General features: G+C 46.2%; 27 non-coding genes and 7 pseudogenes across 27 annotated transcripts; all 34 read left to right on the top strand.

The window, feature by feature from the left end:
* The first annotated feature begins 187 nt into the window (after positions 1–187).
* On the top strand, positions 188–306 carry LOC148799391 (5S ribosomal RNA). The gene has a single exon (XR_016070068.1). It is a non-coding gene; the product is annotated as a 5S ribosomal RNA (ribosomal RNA).
* Positions 307–660: 354 nt separating this feature from the next.
* LOC148799390 (5S ribosomal RNA) lies at positions 661–779 on the top strand. The gene has a single exon (XR_016069097.1). It is a non-coding gene; the product is annotated as a 5S ribosomal RNA (ribosomal RNA).
* Positions 780–1,133: 354 nt separating this feature from the next.
* Positions 1,134–1,252, top strand: LOC148799389 (5S ribosomal RNA; annotated as a pseudogene).
* Positions 1,253–1,605: 353 nt separating this feature from the next.
* LOC148799388 (5S ribosomal RNA) lies at positions 1,606–1,724 on the top strand. Its single transcript, XR_016073063.1, has one exon. It is a non-coding gene; the product is annotated as a 5S ribosomal RNA (ribosomal RNA).
* A 355-nt stretch (positions 1,725–2,079) lies between these two features.
* Positions 2,080–2,198, top strand: LOC148799387 (5S ribosomal RNA). The gene has a single exon (XR_016070067.1). It is a non-coding gene; the product is annotated as a 5S ribosomal RNA (ribosomal RNA).
* A 354-nt stretch (positions 2,199–2,552) lies between these two features.
* On the top strand, positions 2,553–2,671 carry LOC148799386 (5S ribosomal RNA). The gene has a single exon (XR_016069096.1). It is a non-coding gene; the product is annotated as a 5S ribosomal RNA (ribosomal RNA).
* A 354-nt stretch (positions 2,672–3,025) lies between these two features.
* Positions 3,026–3,144, top strand: LOC148799385 (5S ribosomal RNA). The gene has a single exon (XR_016070502.1). It is a non-coding gene; the product is annotated as a 5S ribosomal RNA (ribosomal RNA).
* Positions 3,145–3,498: 354 nt separating this feature from the next.
* LOC148799384 (5S ribosomal RNA) lies at positions 3,499–3,617 on the top strand. Its single transcript, XR_016075212.1, has one exon. It is a non-coding gene; the product is annotated as a 5S ribosomal RNA (ribosomal RNA).
* Positions 3,618–3,971: 354 nt separating this feature from the next.
* On the top strand, positions 3,972–4,090 carry LOC148799383 (5S ribosomal RNA). The gene has a single exon (XR_016071996.1). It is a non-coding gene; the product is annotated as a 5S ribosomal RNA (ribosomal RNA).
* A 354-nt stretch (positions 4,091–4,444) lies between these two features.
* LOC148799382 (5S ribosomal RNA) lies at positions 4,445–4,563 on the top strand. The gene has a single exon (XR_016070568.1). It is a non-coding gene; the product is annotated as a 5S ribosomal RNA (ribosomal RNA).
* A 352-nt stretch (positions 4,564–4,915) lies between these two features.
* Positions 4,916–5,033, top strand: LOC148799381 (5S ribosomal RNA; annotated as a pseudogene).
* Positions 5,034–5,387: 354 nt separating this feature from the next.
* On the top strand, positions 5,388–5,506 carry LOC148799380 (5S ribosomal RNA). The gene has a single exon (XR_016073730.1). It is a non-coding gene; the product is annotated as a 5S ribosomal RNA (ribosomal RNA).
* Positions 5,507–5,860: 354 nt separating this feature from the next.
* On the top strand, positions 5,861–5,979 carry LOC148799379 (5S ribosomal RNA). The gene has a single exon (XR_016071633.1). It is a non-coding gene; the product is annotated as a 5S ribosomal RNA (ribosomal RNA).
* A 355-nt stretch (positions 5,980–6,334) lies between these two features.
* Positions 6,335–6,453, top strand: LOC148799378 (5S ribosomal RNA). The gene has a single exon (XR_016070360.1). It is a non-coding gene; the product is annotated as a 5S ribosomal RNA (ribosomal RNA).
* A 354-nt stretch (positions 6,454–6,807) lies between these two features.
* Positions 6,808–6,926, top strand: LOC148799377 (5S ribosomal RNA). The gene has a single exon (XR_016074399.1). It is a non-coding gene; the product is annotated as a 5S ribosomal RNA (ribosomal RNA).
* A 354-nt stretch (positions 6,927–7,280) lies between these two features.
* On the top strand, positions 7,281–7,399 carry LOC148799376 (5S ribosomal RNA; annotated as a pseudogene).
* Positions 7,400–7,754: 355 nt separating this feature from the next.
* On the top strand, positions 7,755–7,873 carry LOC148799375 (5S ribosomal RNA). Its single transcript, XR_016070501.1, has one exon. It is a non-coding gene; the product is annotated as a 5S ribosomal RNA (ribosomal RNA).
* Positions 7,874–8,227: 354 nt separating this feature from the next.
* Positions 8,228–8,346, top strand: LOC148799374 (5S ribosomal RNA). Its single transcript, XR_016073637.1, has one exon. It is a non-coding gene; the product is annotated as a 5S ribosomal RNA (ribosomal RNA).
* Positions 8,347–8,701: 355 nt separating this feature from the next.
* On the top strand, positions 8,702–8,820 carry LOC148799373 (5S ribosomal RNA). The gene has a single exon (XR_016073332.1). It is a non-coding gene; the product is annotated as a 5S ribosomal RNA (ribosomal RNA).
* A 355-nt stretch (positions 8,821–9,175) lies between these two features.
* Positions 9,176–9,294, top strand: LOC148799372 (5S ribosomal RNA; annotated as a pseudogene).
* A 354-nt stretch (positions 9,295–9,648) lies between these two features.
* LOC148799371 (5S ribosomal RNA) lies at positions 9,649–9,766 on the top strand. Its single transcript, XR_016070369.1, has one exon. It is a non-coding gene; the product is annotated as a 5S ribosomal RNA (ribosomal RNA).
* A 354-nt stretch (positions 9,767–10,120) lies between these two features.
* LOC148799370 (5S ribosomal RNA) lies at positions 10,121–10,239 on the top strand. Its single transcript, XR_016071632.1, has one exon. It is a non-coding gene; the product is annotated as a 5S ribosomal RNA (ribosomal RNA).
* A 355-nt stretch (positions 10,240–10,594) lies between these two features.
* LOC148799369 (5S ribosomal RNA) lies at positions 10,595–10,713 on the top strand (annotated as a pseudogene).
* Positions 10,714–11,068: 355 nt separating this feature from the next.
* On the top strand, positions 11,069–11,187 carry LOC148799368 (5S ribosomal RNA). Its single transcript, XR_016072281.1, has one exon. It is a non-coding gene; the product is annotated as a 5S ribosomal RNA (ribosomal RNA).
* A 354-nt stretch (positions 11,188–11,541) lies between these two features.
* Positions 11,542–11,660, top strand: LOC148799367 (5S ribosomal RNA). The gene has a single exon (XR_016075668.1). It is a non-coding gene; the product is annotated as a 5S ribosomal RNA (ribosomal RNA).
* A 355-nt stretch (positions 11,661–12,015) lies between these two features.
* Positions 12,016–12,134, top strand: LOC148799366 (5S ribosomal RNA). The gene has a single exon (XR_016070500.1). It is a non-coding gene; the product is annotated as a 5S ribosomal RNA (ribosomal RNA).
* A 354-nt stretch (positions 12,135–12,488) lies between these two features.
* On the top strand, positions 12,489–12,607 carry LOC148799365 (5S ribosomal RNA). Its single transcript, XR_016074961.1, has one exon. It is a non-coding gene; the product is annotated as a 5S ribosomal RNA (ribosomal RNA).
* Positions 12,608–12,961: 354 nt separating this feature from the next.
* On the top strand, positions 12,962–13,079 carry LOC148799364 (5S ribosomal RNA; annotated as a pseudogene).
* Positions 13,080–13,433: 354 nt separating this feature from the next.
* Positions 13,434–13,552, top strand: LOC148799363 (5S ribosomal RNA). The gene has a single exon (XR_016073636.1). It is a non-coding gene; the product is annotated as a 5S ribosomal RNA (ribosomal RNA).
* Positions 13,553–13,907: 355 nt separating this feature from the next.
* LOC148799362 (5S ribosomal RNA) lies at positions 13,908–14,026 on the top strand. The gene has a single exon (XR_016072280.1). It is a non-coding gene; the product is annotated as a 5S ribosomal RNA (ribosomal RNA).
* A 354-nt stretch (positions 14,027–14,380) lies between these two features.
* On the top strand, positions 14,381–14,499 carry LOC148799361 (5S ribosomal RNA). The gene has a single exon (XR_016070088.1). It is a non-coding gene; the product is annotated as a 5S ribosomal RNA (ribosomal RNA).
* A 350-nt stretch (positions 14,500–14,849) lies between these two features.
* On the top strand, positions 14,850–14,968 carry LOC148799360 (5S ribosomal RNA). The gene has a single exon (XR_016070499.1). It is a non-coding gene; the product is annotated as a 5S ribosomal RNA (ribosomal RNA).
* Positions 14,969–15,322: 354 nt separating this feature from the next.
* On the top strand, positions 15,323–15,441 carry LOC148799359 (5S ribosomal RNA). Its single transcript, XR_016074960.1, has one exon. It is a non-coding gene; the product is annotated as a 5S ribosomal RNA (ribosomal RNA).
* A 354-nt stretch (positions 15,442–15,795) lies between these two features.
* Positions 15,796–15,913, top strand: LOC148799358 (5S ribosomal RNA; annotated as a pseudogene).
* Positions 15,914–16,072: the final 159 nt, after the last annotated feature.

The raw sequence follows: 16,072 nt of genomic DNA, 5'->3' as shown, positions 1-16,072 counted from the left end.
GGCCCCGCGATAGTATTGAATTTATCCGGTGGTGCGGCAAATCTGAAAAGCAAACAATCCGCTCACGTAGGAGCTTGTGCACGGTTACCAAGGGAGGAAGGCTGCATACACAGTTTTTTCAAATCTAAAACAATTAATGGAGGGGAGCAAGATAGTGCATAAAGATCTAAACGAGCATGAATTAAACGGGTGCGATCATACCTGCACTAATGCACCGGATCCCATCAGAACTCCGAAGTTAAGTGTGCTTGGGCGAGAGTAGTACTAGAATGGGTGACCTCCTTGGAAGTCCTCATGTTGCACCCCAATTTTATTAATATTTTATTTTGATTTGTATTTGCAAATTCCATTTGTTGTTTCGGCGATACAACTGGAAACAACGCGTCGGATACTCGGACCATTTGCGGCACGATCGTAATTACGGAATGGCAACGATGCAAGAACCGGGCTTTTGGCATTCGTCGTGCATTGTGGGCCCCGCGATAGTATTGCATCTATCCGGGGATGCGGCAGATCTGAAAAGCAAACACTCTGCTCACGTAGGAGCTTGTGCACGGTTACCAAGGGAGGAAGGCTGCATACACAGTTTTTTCAAGTCTAAAACAATTAATGGAGGGGAGCAAGATAGTGCATAAAGATCTAAGCGAGCATGAATTAAACGGGTGCGATCATACCTGCACTAATGCACTGGATCCCATCAGAACTCCGAAGTTAAGTGTGCTTGGGCGAGAGTAGTACTAGAATGGGTGACCTCCTTGGAAGTCCTCGTGTTGCACCCCAATTTTATTAATATTTTATTTTCATTTGTATTTGCAAATTCCATTTGTTGTTTCGGCGATACAACTGGAAACAACGCGTCGGATACTCGGACCATTTGCGGTACGATCGTCATTACGGAATGGCAACGATGCAAGAACCGGGCTTTTGGCATTCGTCGTGCATTGTGGGCCCCGCGATAGTATTGCATCTATCCGGGGGTGCGGCAGATCTGAAAAACAAACACTCTGCTCACGTAGGAGCTTGTGCACGGTTACCAAGGGAGGAAGGCTGCATACATAGTTTTTTCAAATCTAAAACAATTAATGGAGGGGAGCAAGATAGTGCATAAAGATCTAAGCGAGCATGAATTAAACGGGTGCGATCATACCAGCACTAATGCACCGGATCCCATTATAACTCCGATGTTAAGCGTGATTGGTCGAGAGTAGTACTAGGTTGGGTGACCTCCTGGGAAGTCCTCGTGTTGCACCCCAATTTTATTAATATTTTATTTTGATTTGTATTTGCAAATTCCATTTGTTGTTTCTGGGAGACAACTGGAAACAATGCGTCGGATACTCGGACCATTTGCGACACGATCGTCCTTACTGAATGGCAACGATGCAGGAACCGGGCTTTCGGCCTTCGTCGTGCATTGTGGGCCCCGTGATAGTATTGCATTTATCCGGTGGTGCGGCAGATCTGAAAAGCAAACAACCGCTCACGTAGGAGCTTGTGCACGGTTACCAAGGGAGGAAGGCTGCAAACACAGTTTTTTCAAATCTAAAACAATTAATGGAGGGGAGCAAGATAGTGCATAAAGATCTAAGCGAGCATGAATTAAACGGGTGCGATCATACCAGCACTAATGCACCGGATCCCATCAGAACTCCGAAGTTAAGTGTGCTTGGGCGAGAGTAGTACTAGAAAGGGTGACCTCCTGGGAAGTCCTCGTGTTGCACCCCAATTTTATTAATATTTTATTTCGATATCGTATTTGCAAATTCCATTTGTCGTTTCGGCGAGACAAACGCAAACAACGCGCCGGATACTCGGACCATTTGCGGCACGATCGTCATTACTGAATGGCAACGATGCAGGAACCGGGCTTTCGGCCTTCGTCGTGCATTGTGGGCCCCGCGATAGTATTGAATTTATCCGGTGGTGCGGCAAATCTGAAAAGCAAACAATCCGCTCACGTAGGAGCTTGTGCACGGTTACCAAGGGAGGAAGGCTGCATACACAGTTTTTTCAAATCTAAAACAATTAATGGAGGGGAGCAAGATAGTGCATAAAGATCTAAACGAGCATGAATTAAACGGGTGCGATCATACCTGCACTAATGCACCGGATCCCATCAGAACTCCGAAGTTAAGTGTGCTTGGGCGAGAGTAGTACTAGAATGGGTGACCTCCTTGGAAGTCCTCATGTTGCACCCCAATTTTATTAATATTTTATTTTGATTTGTATTTGCAAATTCCATTTGTTGTTTCGGCGATACAACTGGAAACAACGCGTCGGATACTCGGACCATTTGCGGCACGATCGTAATTACGGAATGGCAACGATGCAAGAACCGGGCTTTTGGCATTCGTCGTGCATTGTGGGCCCCGCGATAGTATTGCATCGATCCGGGGGTGCGGCAGATCTGAAAAGCAAACACTCTGCTCACGTAGGAGCTTGTGCACGGTTACCAAGGGAGGAAGGCTGCATACACAGTTTTTTCAAGTCTAAAACAATTAATGGAGGGGAGCAAGATAGGGCATAAAGATCTAAGCGAGCATGAATTAAACGGGTGCGATCATACCTGCACTAATGCACTGGATCCCATCAGAACTCCGAAGTTAAGTGTGCTTGGGCGAGAGTAGTACTAGAATGGGTGACCTCCTTGGAAGTCCTCGTGTTGCACCCCAATTTTATTAATATTTTATTTTGATTTGTATTTGCAAATTCCATTTGTTGTTTCGGCGATACAACTGGAAACAACGCGTCGGATACTCGGACCATTTGCGGTACGACCGTCATTACGGAATGGCAACGATGCAAGAACCGGGCTTTTGGCATTCGTCGTGCATTGTGGGCCCCGCGATAGTATTGCATCTATCCGGGGGTGCGGCAGATCTGAAAAACAAACACTCTGCTCACGTAGGAGCTTGTGCACGGTTACCAAGGGAGGAAGGCTGCATACACAGTTTTTTCAAGTCTAAAACAATTAATGGAGGGGAGCAAGATAGTGCATAAAGATCTAAGCGAGCATGAATTAAGCGGGTGCGATCATACAAGCACTAGTGCACCGGATCCCATCAGAACTTCGAAGTTAAGCGTGCTTGGGCGAGAGTAGTACTAGCATGGGTGACCACCTGGGAAGTCCTCGTGTTGCACCCCAATTTTATTAATATTTTATTTTGATTTGTATTTGCAAATTCCATTTGTTGTTTCTGGGAGACAACTGGAAACAATGCGTCGGATACTCGGACCATTTGCGGCACGATCGTCATTACTGAATGGCAACGATGCAGGAACCGGGCTTTCGGAATTCGTCGTGCATTGTGGGCCCCGCGATAGTATTGCATTTATCCGGTGGTGCGGCAGATCTGAAAAACAAACAATCCGCTCACGTAGGAGCTTGTGCACGGTTACCAAGGGAGGAAGGCTGCATACACAGTTTTTTCAAATCTAAAACAATTAATGGAGGGGAGCAAGATAGTGCATAAAGATCTAAGCGAGCATGAATTAAACGGGTGCGATCATACCAGCACTAATGCACCGGATCCCATCAGAACTTCGAAGTTAAGCGTGCTTGGGCGAGAGTAGTACTAGAATGGGTGACCTCCTAAGAAGTCCTCGTGTTGCACCCCAATTTTATTAATATTTTATTTTGATTTGTATTTGCAAATTCCATTTGTTGTTTCGGCGATACAACTGGAAACAACGCGTCGGATATTCGGACCATTTGCGGCACGATCGTCATTACTGAATGGCAACGATGCAAGAACCGGGCTTTTGGCATTCGTCATGCATTGTGGGCCCTGCGATAGTATTGCATCTATCCGGGGGTGCGGCAGATCTGAAAAGCAAACACTCTGCTCACGTAGGAGCTTGTGCACGGTTACCAAGGGAGGAAGGCTGCATACACAGTTTTTTCAAGTCTTAAACAATTAATGGAGGGGAGCAAGATAGTGCATAAAGATCTAAGCGAGCATGAATTAAACGGGTGCGATCATACCAGCACTAATGCACCGGATCCCATCAGAACTCCGAAGTTAAGTGTGCTTGGGCGAGAGTAGTACTAGGATGGGTGACCTCCTGTGAAGTCCTCGTGTTGCACCCCAATTTTATTAATATTTTATTTTGATTTGTATTTGCAAATTCCATTTGTTGTTTCTGGGAGACAACTGGAAACAATGCGTTGGATACTCGGACCATTTGCGGCACGATCGTCATTACTGAATGGCAACGATGCAGGAACCGGGCTTTCGGCATTCGTCGTGCATTGTGGGCCCCGCGATAGTATTGCATTTATCCGGTGGTGCGGCAGATCTGAAAAGCAAACAATCCGCTCACGTAGGAGCTTGTGCACGGTTACCAAGGGAGGAAGGCTGCATACACAGTTTTTTCAAATCTAAAACAATTAATGGAGGGGAGCAAGATAGTGCATAAAGATCTAAGCGAGCATGAATTAAACGGGTGCGATCATACCTGCACTAATGCACCGGATCCCATTAGAACTCCGAAGTTAAGTGGGCTTGGGCGAGTGTAGTACTAGAATGGGTGACCTCCTTGGAAGTCCTCGTGTTGCACCCCAATTTTATTAATATTTTATTTTGATTTGTATTTGCAAATTCCATTTGTTGTTTCGGCGATACAACTGGAAACAACGCGTCGGATACTCGGACCATTTGCGGCACGATCGTCATTACGGAATGGCAACGATGCAAGAACCGGGCTTCTGGCATTCGTCGTGCATTGTGAGCCCCGCGATAGTATTGCATCTATCCGGGGGTGCGGCTGATCTGAAAAGCAAACACTGCTCACGTAGGAGCTTGTGGACGGTTACCAAGGGAGGAAGGCTGCATACACAGTTTTTTCAAGTCTAAAACAATTAATGGAGGGGAGCAAGATAGTGCATAAAGATCTAAGCGAACATGAATTAAACGGGTGCGATCATACCAGCACTAATGCACCGGATCCATCAGAACTCCGAAGTTATGCGTGCTTGGGTGAGAGTAGTACTAGGATGGGTGACCTCCTGGGAAGTCCTCGTGTTGCACCCCAATTTTATTAATATTTTATTTTGATTTGTATTTGCAAATTCCATTTGTTGTTTCTGGGAGACAACTGGAAACAATGCGTCGGATACTCGGACCATTTGTGGCACGATCGTCATTACTGAATGGCAACGATGTAGGAACCGGGCTTTCGGCATTCGTCGTGCATTGTGGGCCCCGCGATAGTATTGCATTTATCCGGTGGTGCGGCAGAACTGAAAAGCAAACAATCTGCTCACGTAGGAGCTTGTGCACGGTTACCAAGGGAGGAAGGCTGCATACACAGTTTTTTCAAATCTAAAACAATTAATGGAGGGGAGCAAGATAGTGCATAAAGATCTAAGCGAGCATGAATTAAACGGGTGCGATCATACCTGCACTAATGCACTGGATCCCATCAGAACTCCGAAGTTAAGTGTGCTTGGGCGAGAGTAGTACTAGAATGGGTGACCTCCTGGGAAGTCCTCGTGTTGCACCCCAATTTTATTAATATTTTATTTTGATTTGTATTTGCAAATTCCATTTGTTGTTTCTGGGAGACAACTGGAAACAATGCGTCGGATACTCGGACCATTTGCGACATGATCGTCATTATTGAATGGCAACGATGCAGGAACCGGGCTTTCGGCATTCGTCGTGCATTGTGGGCCCCACGATAGTATTGCATTTATCCGGTGGTGCGGCAGATCTGAAAAGCAAACAATCCGCTCACGTAGGAGCTTGTGCACGGTAACCAAGGGAGGAAGGCTGCATACACAGTTTTTTCAAATCTAAAACAATTAATGGAGGGGAGCAAGATAGTTCATAAAGATCCAAGCGAGCATGAATTAAACGGGTGCGATCATACCAGCACTAATGCACCGGATCCCATCAGAACTCCGAAGTTAAGTGTGCTTGGGCGAGAGTAGTACTAGAATGGGTGACCTCCTGGGAAGTCCTCGTGTTGCACCCCAATTTTATTAATATTTAATTTCGATATCGTATTTGCAAATTCCATTTGTCGTTTCGGCGAGACAAACGCAAACAACGCGCCGGATACTCGGACCATTTGCGGCACGATCGTCATTACTGAATGGGAACCGTGCAAAAACCGGGCTTTTGGCATTCGTCGTGCATTGTGGGCCCTGCGATAGTATTGCATTTATCCGGCGGTGCGGCAGATCTGAAAAGCAAACACTCTGCTCACGTAGGAGCTTGTGCACGGTTACCAAGGGAGGAAGGCTGCATACACAGTTTTTTCAAGTCTAAAACAGTTAATGGAGGGGAGCAAGATAGTGCATAAAGATCTAAACGAGCATGAATTAAACGGGTGCGATCATACCAGCACTAATGCACCGGATCCCATCAAAACTCCTAAGTTAAGCGTGCTTGGGCGAGAGTAGTAGTAGGATGGGTGACCTCCTGGGAAGTCCTCGTGTTGCACCCCAATTTTATTAATATTTTATTTTGATTTGTATTTGCAAATTCCATTTGTTGTTTCTGGGAGACAACTGGAAACAATGTCTCGGATACTCGGACCATTTGCGGCACGATCGTCATTACTGAATGGCAACGATGCAGGAACCGGGCATTCGGCATTCGTCGTGTATTGTGGGCCCCGCGATAGTATTGCATTTATCCGGTGGTGCGGCAGATCTGAAAAGCAAACAATCCGCTCACGTAGGAGCTTGTGCACGGTTTCCAAGGGAGGAAGGCTGCATACACAGTTTTTTCAAATCTAAAACAATTAATGGAGGGGAGCAAAATAATGCACAAAGATCTAAGCGAGCATGAATTAAACGGGTGTGATCATTCCAGCACTAATGCACCGGATCCCATCAGAACTCCGAAGTTAAGTGTGCTTGGGCGAGAGTAGTACTAGAATGGGTGACCTCCTGGGAAGTCCTCGTGTTGCACCCCAATTTTATTAATATTTTATTTTGATTTGTATTTGCAAATTCCATTGGTTGTTTCGGCGATACAACTGGAAACAACGCGTCGGATACGCGGACCATTTGCGGCACGATCGTCATTACTGAATGGCAGCGATGCAAGAACCGGACTTTCGGCATTTTTCAAGCATTGTGGGCCCCGCGATAGTATTGCATCTATCCGGAGGTGCGGCAGATCTGAAAAGCAAATACTCCGCTCACGTAGGAGCTTGTGCACGGTTACCAAGGGAGGAAGGCTGCATACACATTTTTTTCAAATCTAAAACAATTAATGGAGGGGAGCAAGATAGTGCATAAAGATCTAAGCGAGCATGAATTAAACGGGTGCGATCATACCAACACTAATGTACCGGATCCCATCAGAAGTCCGAAGTTAAGTGTGCTTGGGCGAGAGTAGTAGTAGGATGGGTGACCTCCTGGGAAGTCCTCGTGTTGCACCCCAATTTTATTAATATTTTATTTCGATATCGTATTTGCAAATTCCATTTGTCGTTTCGGCGAGACAAACGCAAACAACGCGTCGGATACTCGGACCATTTGCGGCACGATCATCATTACTGAATGGGAACCGTGCAAAAACCGGGCTTTTGGCATTCGTCGTGCATTGTGGGCCCCGCGATAGTATTGCATCTATTCGGGGGTGCGGCAGATCTGAAAATCAAACACACTGCTTACGTAGAAGCTTGTGCACGGTTACCAAGGGAGGAAGGCTGCATACACAGTTTTTTCAAGTTTAAAACAATTAATGGAGGGGAGCAAGATAGTACATAAAGATCTAAGCGAGCATGAATTAAACGGGTGCGATCATACAAGCACTAGTGCACCGGATCCCATCAGAACTTCGAAGTTAAGCGTGCTTGGGCGAGAGTAGTACTAGCATGGGTGACCACCTGGGAAGTCCTCGTGTTGCACCCCAATTTTATTAATATTTTATTTTGATTTGTATTTGCAAATTCCATTTGTTGTTTCTGGGAGACAACTGGAAACAATGCGTCGGATACTCGGACCATTTGCGGCACGATCGTCATTTCTGAATGGCCACGATGCAGGAACCGGGCTTTCGGCATTCGTCGTGCATTGTGGGCCCCGCGATAGTATTGCATTTCTCCGGTGGTGCGGCAGATCTGAAAAGCAAACAATCCGCTCACGTAGGAGCTTGTGCACGGTTACCAAGGGAGGAAGGCTGCATACACAGTTTTTTCAAATCTAAAACAATTAATGGAGGGGAGCAAGATAGTGCATAAAGATCTAAGCGAGCATGAATTAAACGGGTGCGATCATACCTGCACTAATGCACCGGATCCCATCAGAACTCCGAAGTTAAGTGTGCTTGGGCGAGAGTAGTACTAGAAAGGGTGACCTCCTGGGAAGTCCTCGTGTTGCACCCCAATTTTATTAATATTTTATTTCGATCTCGTATTTGCAAATTCCATTTGTCGTTTCGGCGAGACAAACGCAAACAACGCGCCGGATACTCGGACCATTTGCGGCACGATCGTAATTACTGAATGGTAACGATGCAGGAACCGGGCTTTCGGCATTCGTCGTGCATTGTGGGCCCCGCGATAGTATTGCATTTATCCGGTGGTGCGGCAGATCTGAAAAGCAAACAATCCGCTCACGTAGGAGCTTGTGCACGGTTACCAAGGGAGGAAGGCTGCATACACAGTTTTTTCAAATCTAAAACAATTAATGGAGGGGAGCAAGATAGTGCATAAAGATCTAAGCGAGCATGAATTAAACGGGTGCGATCATACCAGCACTAATGCACCGGATCCCATCAGAACTCCGAAGTTAAGTGTGCCTGGGCGAGAGTAGTACTAGAAAGGGTGACCTCCTGGGAAGTCCTCGTGTTGCACCCCAATTATATTAATATTTTATTTCGATCTCGTATTTGCAAATTCCATTTGTCGTTTCGGCGAGACAAACGCAAACAACGCGCCGGATACTCGGACCATTTGCGGCACGATCGTCATTACTGAATGGCAACGATGCAGGAACCGGGCTTTCGGCATTCGTCGTGCATTGTGGGCCCCGCGATAGTATTGCATTTATCCGGTGGTGCGGCAGATCTGAAAAGCAAACAATCCGCTCACGTAGGAGCTTGTGCACGGTTACCAAGGGAGGAAGGCTGCATACACAGTTTTTTCAAATCTAAAACAATTAATGGAGGGGAGCAAGATAGTGCATAAAGATCTAAGCGAGCATGAATTAAACGGGTTCGATCATACCTGCACTAATGCACCGGATCCCATTAGAACTCCGAAGTTAAGTGTGCTTGGGCGAGAGTAGTACTAGAATGGGTGACCTCCTTGGAAGTCCTCGTGTTGCACCCCAATTTTATTAATATTTTATTTTGATTTGTATTTGCAAATTCCATTTGTTGTTTCGGCGATACAACTGGAAACAACGCGTCGGATACTCGGACCATTTGCGGCACGATCGTCATTACGGAATGGCAACGATGCAAGAACCGGGCTTCTGGCATTCGTCGTGCATTGTGGGCCCCGCGATAGTATTGCATCTATCCGGGGGTGCGGCAGATCTGAAAAGCAAACACTCTGCTCACGTAGGAGCTTGTGGACGGTTACCAAGGGAGGAAGGCTGCATACACAGTTTTTTCAAGTCTAAAACAATTAATGGAGGGGAGCAAGATAGTGCATAAAGATGTAAGCGAACATGAATTAAACGGGTGCGATCATACCAGCACTAATGCACCGGATCCATCAGAACTCCGAAGTTATGCGTGCTTGGGCGAGAGTAGTACTAGGATGGGTGACCTCCTGGGAAGTCCTCGTGTTGCACCCCAATTTTATTAATATTTTATTTTGATTTGTATTTGCAAATTCCATTTGTTGTTTCTGGGAGACAACTGGAAACAATGCGTCGGATACTCGGACCATTTGCGACATGATCGTCATTATTGAATGGCAACGATGCAGGAACCGGGCTTTCGGCATTCGTCGTGCATTGTGGGCCCCACGATAGTATTGCATTTATCCGGTGGTGCGGCAGATCTGAAAAACAAACAATCCGCTCACGTAGGAGCTTGTGCACGGTAACCAAGGGAGGAAGGCTGCATACACAGTTTTTTCAAATCTAAAACAATTAATGGAGGGGAGCAAGATAGTTCATAAAGATCTAAGCGAGCATGAATTAAACGGGTGCGATCATACCAGCACTAATGCACCGGATCCCATCAGAACTCCGAAGTTAAGTGTGCTTGGGCGAGAGTAGTACTAGAATGGGTGACCTCCTGGGAAGTCCTCGTGTTGCACCCCAATGTTATTAATATTTAATTTCGATATCGTATTTGCAAATTCCATTTGTCGTTTCGGCGAGACAAACGCAAACAACGCGCCGGATACTCGGACCATTTGCGGCACGATCGTCATTACTGAATGGGAACCGTGCAAAAACCGGGCTTTTGGCATTCGTCGTGCATTGTGGGCCCTGCGATAGTATTGCATTTATCCGGCGGTGCGGCAGATCTGAAAAGCAAACACTCTGCTCACGTAGGAGCTTGTGCACGGTTAATAAGGGAGGAAGGCTGCATACACAGTTTTTTCAAGTCTAAAACAGTTAATGGAGGGGAGCAAGATAGTGCATAAAGATCTAAGCGAGCATGAATTAAACGGGTGCGATCATACCTGCACTAATGCACCGGATCCCATCAAAACTCCTAAGTTAAGCGTGCTTGGGCGAGAGTAGTAGTAGCATGGGTGACCTCCTGGGAAGTCCTCATGTTGCACCCCAATTTTATTAATATTTTATTTTGATTTGTATTTGCAAATTCCATTTGTTGTTTCTGGGAGACAACTGGAAACAATGTCTCGGATACTCGGACCATTTGCGGCACGATCGTCATTACTGAATGGAAACGATGCAGGAACCGGGCATTCGGCATTCGTATGTATTTTGTGGGCCCCGCGATAGTATTGCATTTATCCGGTGGTGCGGCAGATCTGAAAAGCAAACAATCCGCTCACGTAGGAGCTTGTGCACGGTTTCCAAGGGAGGAAGGCTGCATACACAGTTTTTTCAAATCTAAAACAATTAATGGAGGGGAGCAAGATAGTGCACAAAGATCTAAGCGAGCATGAATTAAACGGGTGTGATCATACCAGCACTAATGCACCGGATCCCATCAGAACTCCGAAGTTAAGTGTGCTTGGGCGAGAGTAGTACTAGAATGGGTGACCTCCTGGGAAGTCCTCGTGTTGCACCCCAATTTTATTAATATTTTATTTTGATTTGTATTTGCAAATTCCATTTGTTGTTTCGGCGATACAACTGGAAACAACGCGTCGGATACGCGGACCATTTGCGGCACGATCGTCATTACTGAATGGCAACGATGCAAGAACCGGACTTTCGGCATTTTTCATGCATTGTGGGCCCCGCGATAGTATTGCATCTATCCGGAGGTGCGGCAGATCTGAAAAGCAAATACTCCGCTCACGTAGGAGCTTGTGCACGGTTACCAAGGGAGGAAGGCTGCATACACATTTTTTTCAAATCTAAAACAATTAATGGAGGGGAGCAAGATAGTGCATAAAGATCTAAGCGAGCATGAATTAAACGGGTGCGATCATACCAGCACTAATGTACCGGATCCCATCAGAAGTCCGAAGTTAAGTGTGCTTGGGCGAGAGTAGTACTAGGATGGGTGACCTCCTGGGAAGTCCTCGTGTTGCACCCCAATTTTATTAATATTTTATTTCGATATCGTATTTGCAAATTCCATTTGTCGTTTCGGCGAGACAAACGCAAACAACGCGCTGGATACTCGGACCATTTGCGGCACGATCGTCATTACTGAATGGGAACCGTGCAAAAACCGGGCTTTTGGCATTCGTCGTGCATTGTGGGCCCCGCAATAGTATTGCATCTATTCGGGGGTGCGGCAGATCTGAAAATCAAACACACTGCTTACGTAGGAGCTTGTGCACGTTTACCAAGGGAGGAAGGCTGCATACACAGTTTTTTCAAGTCTAAAACAATTAATGGAGGGGAGCAAGATAGTACATAAAGATCTAAGCGAGCATGAATTAAACGGGTGCGATCATACAAGCACTAGTGCACCGGATCCCATCAGAACTTCGAAGTTAAGCGTGCTTGGGCGAGAGTAGTACTAGCATGGGTGACCACCTGGGAAGTCCTCGTGTTGCACCCCAATTTTATTAATATTTTATTTTGATTTGTATTTGCAAATTCCATTTGTTGTTTCTGGGAGACAACTGGAAACAATGCGTCGGATACTCGGAGCATTTGCGGCACGATCGTCATTTCTGAATGGCCACGATGCAGGAACCGGGCTTTCGGCATTCGTCGTGCATTGTGGGCTCCGCGATAGTATTGCATTTAACCGGTGGTGCGGCAGATCTGAAAAGCAAACAATCCGCTCACGTAGGAGCTTGTGCACGGTTACCAAGGGAGGAAGGCTGCATACACAGTTTTTTCAAATCTAAAACAATTAATGGAGGGGAGCAAGATAGTGCATAAAGATCTAAGCGAGCATGAATTAAACGGGTGCGATCATACCAGCACTAATGCACCGGATCCCATCAGAACTTCGAAGTTAAGCGTGCTTGGGCGAGAGTAGTACTAGAATGGGTGACCTCCTAGGAAGTCCTCGTGTTGCACCCCAATTTTATTAATATTTTATTTTGATTTGTATTTGCAAATTCCATTTGTTGCTTCGGCGATACAACTGGAAACAACGCGTCGGATATTCGGACCATTTGCGGCACAATCGTCATTACTGAATGGCAACGATGCAAGAACCGGGCTTTTGGCATTCGTCATGCATTGTGGGCCCTGCGATAGTATTGCATCTATCCAGGGGTGCGGCATATCTGAAAAGCAAACACTCTGCTCACGTAGGAGCTTGTGCACGGTTACCAAGGGAGGAAGGCTGCATACACAGTTTTTTCAAGTCTAAAACAATTAATGGAGGGGAGCAAGATAGTGCATAAAGATCTAAGCGAGCAAAAATTAAACGGGTGCGATCATACCAGCACTACTGCACCGGATCCCATCAGAACTTCGAAGTTAGGCGTGCTTGGGAAGAGTAGTACTAGAATGGGTGACCTCCTGGGAAGTCCTCGTGTTGCACCCCAATTTTATTAATATTTTATTTTGATTTGTATTTGCAAATTCCATTTGTTGTTTCTGGGAGACAACTGGAAACATTGCGTCGGATACTCGGACCATTTGCGGCACGATCGTCATTACTGAATGGCAACAATGCAGGAACCGGGCTTTCGGCATTCGTCGTGCATTGTGGGCCCCGCGATAGTATTGCATTTCTCCGGTGGTGCGGCAGATCTGAAAAGCAAACAATCCGCTCACGTAGGAGCTTGTGCACGGTTACCAAGGGAGGAAGGCAGCATACACGGTTTTTTCAAATCTAAAACAATTAATGGAGGGGAGCAAGAAAGTGCATAAAGATCTAAGAGAGCATGAATTAAACGGGTGCGATCATACCTGCACTAATGCACCGGATCCCATCAGAACTCCGAAGTTAAGTGTGCTTGGGCGAGAGTAGTACTAGAAAGGGTGACCTCCTGGGAAGTCCTCGTGTTGCACCCCAATTTTATTAATATTTTATTTCGATCTCGTATTTGCAAATTCCATTTGTCGTTTCGGCGAGACAAACGCAAACAACGCGCCGGATACTCGGACCATTTGCGGCACGATCGTCATTACTGAATGGCAACGATGCAGGAACCGGGCTTTCGGCATTCGTCGTGCATTGTGGGCCCCGCGATAGTATTGCATTTATCCGGTGGTGCGGCAGATCTGAAAAGCAAACAATCCGCTCACGTAGGAGCTTGTGCACGGTTACCAAGGGAGGAAGGCTGCATACACAGTTTTTTCAAATCTAAAACAATTAATGGAGGGGAGAAAGATAGTGCACAAAGATCTAAGCGAGCATGAATTAAACGGGTGTGATCATACCAGCACTAATGCACCGGATCCCATCAGAACTCCGAAGTTAAGTGTGCTTGGGCGAGAGTAGTACTAGAATGGGTGACCTCCTGGGAAGTCCTCGTGTTGCACCCCAATTTTATTAATATTTTATTTTGATTTGTATTTGCAAATTCCATTTGTTGTTTCGGCGATACAACTGGAAACAACGCGTCGGATACGCGGACCATTTGCGGCACGATCGTCATTACTGAATGGCAACGATGCAAGAACCGGACTTTCGGCATTTTTCATGCATTGTGGGCCCCGCGATAGTATTGCATCTATCCGGAGGTGCGGCAGATCTGAAAAGCAAATACTCCGCTCACGTAGGAGCTTGTGCACGGTTACCAAGGGAGGAAGGCTGCATACACATTTTTTGCAAATCTAAAACAATTAATGGAGGGGAGCAAGATAGTGCATAAAGATCTAAGCGAGCATGAATTAAACGGTTGCGATCATACCAGCACTAATGTACCGGATCCCATCAGAAGTCCGAAGTTAAGTGTGCTTGGGCGAGAGTAGTACTAGGATGGGTGACCTCCTGGGAAGTCCTCGTGTTGCACCCCAATTTTATTAATATTTTATTTCGATATCGTATTTGCAAATTCCATTTGTCGTTTCGGCGAGACAAACGCAAACAACGCGCCCGATACTCGGACCATTTGCGGCACGATCGTCATTACTTAATGGGAACCGTGCAAAAACCGGGCTTTTGGCATTCGTCGTGCATTGTGGGCCCCGCAATAGTATTGCATCTATTCGGGGGTGCGGCAGATCTGAAAATCAAACACACTGCTTACGTAGGAGCTTGTGCACGGTTACCAAGGGAGGAAGATACACAGTTTTTTCAAGTCTAAAACAATTAATGGAGGGGAGCAAGATAGTACATAAAGATCTAAGCGAGCATGAATTAAACGGGTGCGATCATACAAGCACTAGTGCACCGGATCCCATCAGAACTTCGAAGTTAAGCGTGCTTGGGCGAGAGTAGTACTAGCATGGGTGACCACCTGGGAAGTCCTCGTGTTGCACCCCAATTTTATTAATATTTTATTTTGATTTGTATTTGCAAATTCCATTTGTTGTTTCTGGGAGACAACTGGAAACAATGCGTCGGATACTCGGACCATTTGCGGCACGATCGTCATTACTGAATGGCCACGATGCAGGAACCGGGCTTTCGGCATTCGTCGTGCATTGTGGGCCCCGCGATAGTTTTGCATTTAACCGGTGGTGCGGCAGATCTGAAAAGCAAACAATCCGCTCACGTAGGAGCTTGTGCACGGTTACCAAGGGAGGAAGGCTGCATACACAGTTTTTTCAAATCTAAAACAATTAATGGAGGGGAGCAAGATAGTGCATAAAGATCTAAGCGAGCATGAATTAAACGGGTGCGATCATACCAGCACTAATGCACCGGATCCCATCAGAACTTCGAAGTTAAGCGTGCTTGGGCGAGAGTAGTACTAGAATGGGTGACCTCCTAGGAAGTCCTCGTGTTGCACCCCAATTTTATTAATATTTTATTTTGATTAGTATTTGCAAATTCCATTTGTTGTTTCGGCGATACAACTGGAAACAACGCGTCGGATATTCGGACCATTTGCGGCACAATCGTCATTACTGAATGGCAACGATGCAAGAACCGGGCTTTTGGCATTCGTCATGCATTGTGGGCCCTGCGATAGTATTGCATCTATCCAGGGGTGCGGCATATCTGAAAAGCAAACACTCTGCTCACGTAGGAGCTTGTGCACGGTTACCAAGGGAGGAAGGCTGCATACACAGTTTTTTCAAGTCTAAAACAATTAATGGAGGGGAGCAAGATAGTGCATAAAGATCTAAGCGAGCAAAAATTAAACGGGTGCGATCATACCAGCACTACTGCACCGGATCCCATCAGAACGTCGAAGTTAGGCGTGCTTGGGAAGAGTAGTACTAGCATGGGTGACCTCCTGGGAAGTCCTCGTGTTGCACCCCAATTTTATTAATATTTTATTTTGATTTGTATTTGCAAATTCCATTTGTTGTTTCTGGGAGACAACTGGAAACATTGCGTCGGATACTCGGACCATTTGCGGCACGATCGTCATTACTGAATGGCAGCGATGCAGGAACCGGGCTTTCGGCATTCGTCGT

Source organism: Nelumbo nucifera, chromosome 4 (assembly GCF_055504915.1).
Source record: "Nelumbo nucifera cultivar China Antique chromosome 4, China Antique-T2T, whole genome shotgun sequence".
In the NCBI taxonomy this organism is placed as follows: domain Eukaryota; kingdom Viridiplantae; phylum Streptophyta; class Magnoliopsida; order Proteales; family Nelumbonaceae; genus Nelumbo; species Nelumbo nucifera.
The sequence above is the reverse complement of the archived record's forward strand: the minus strand, read 5'-3'. Positions and strand labels throughout refer to the sequence as shown.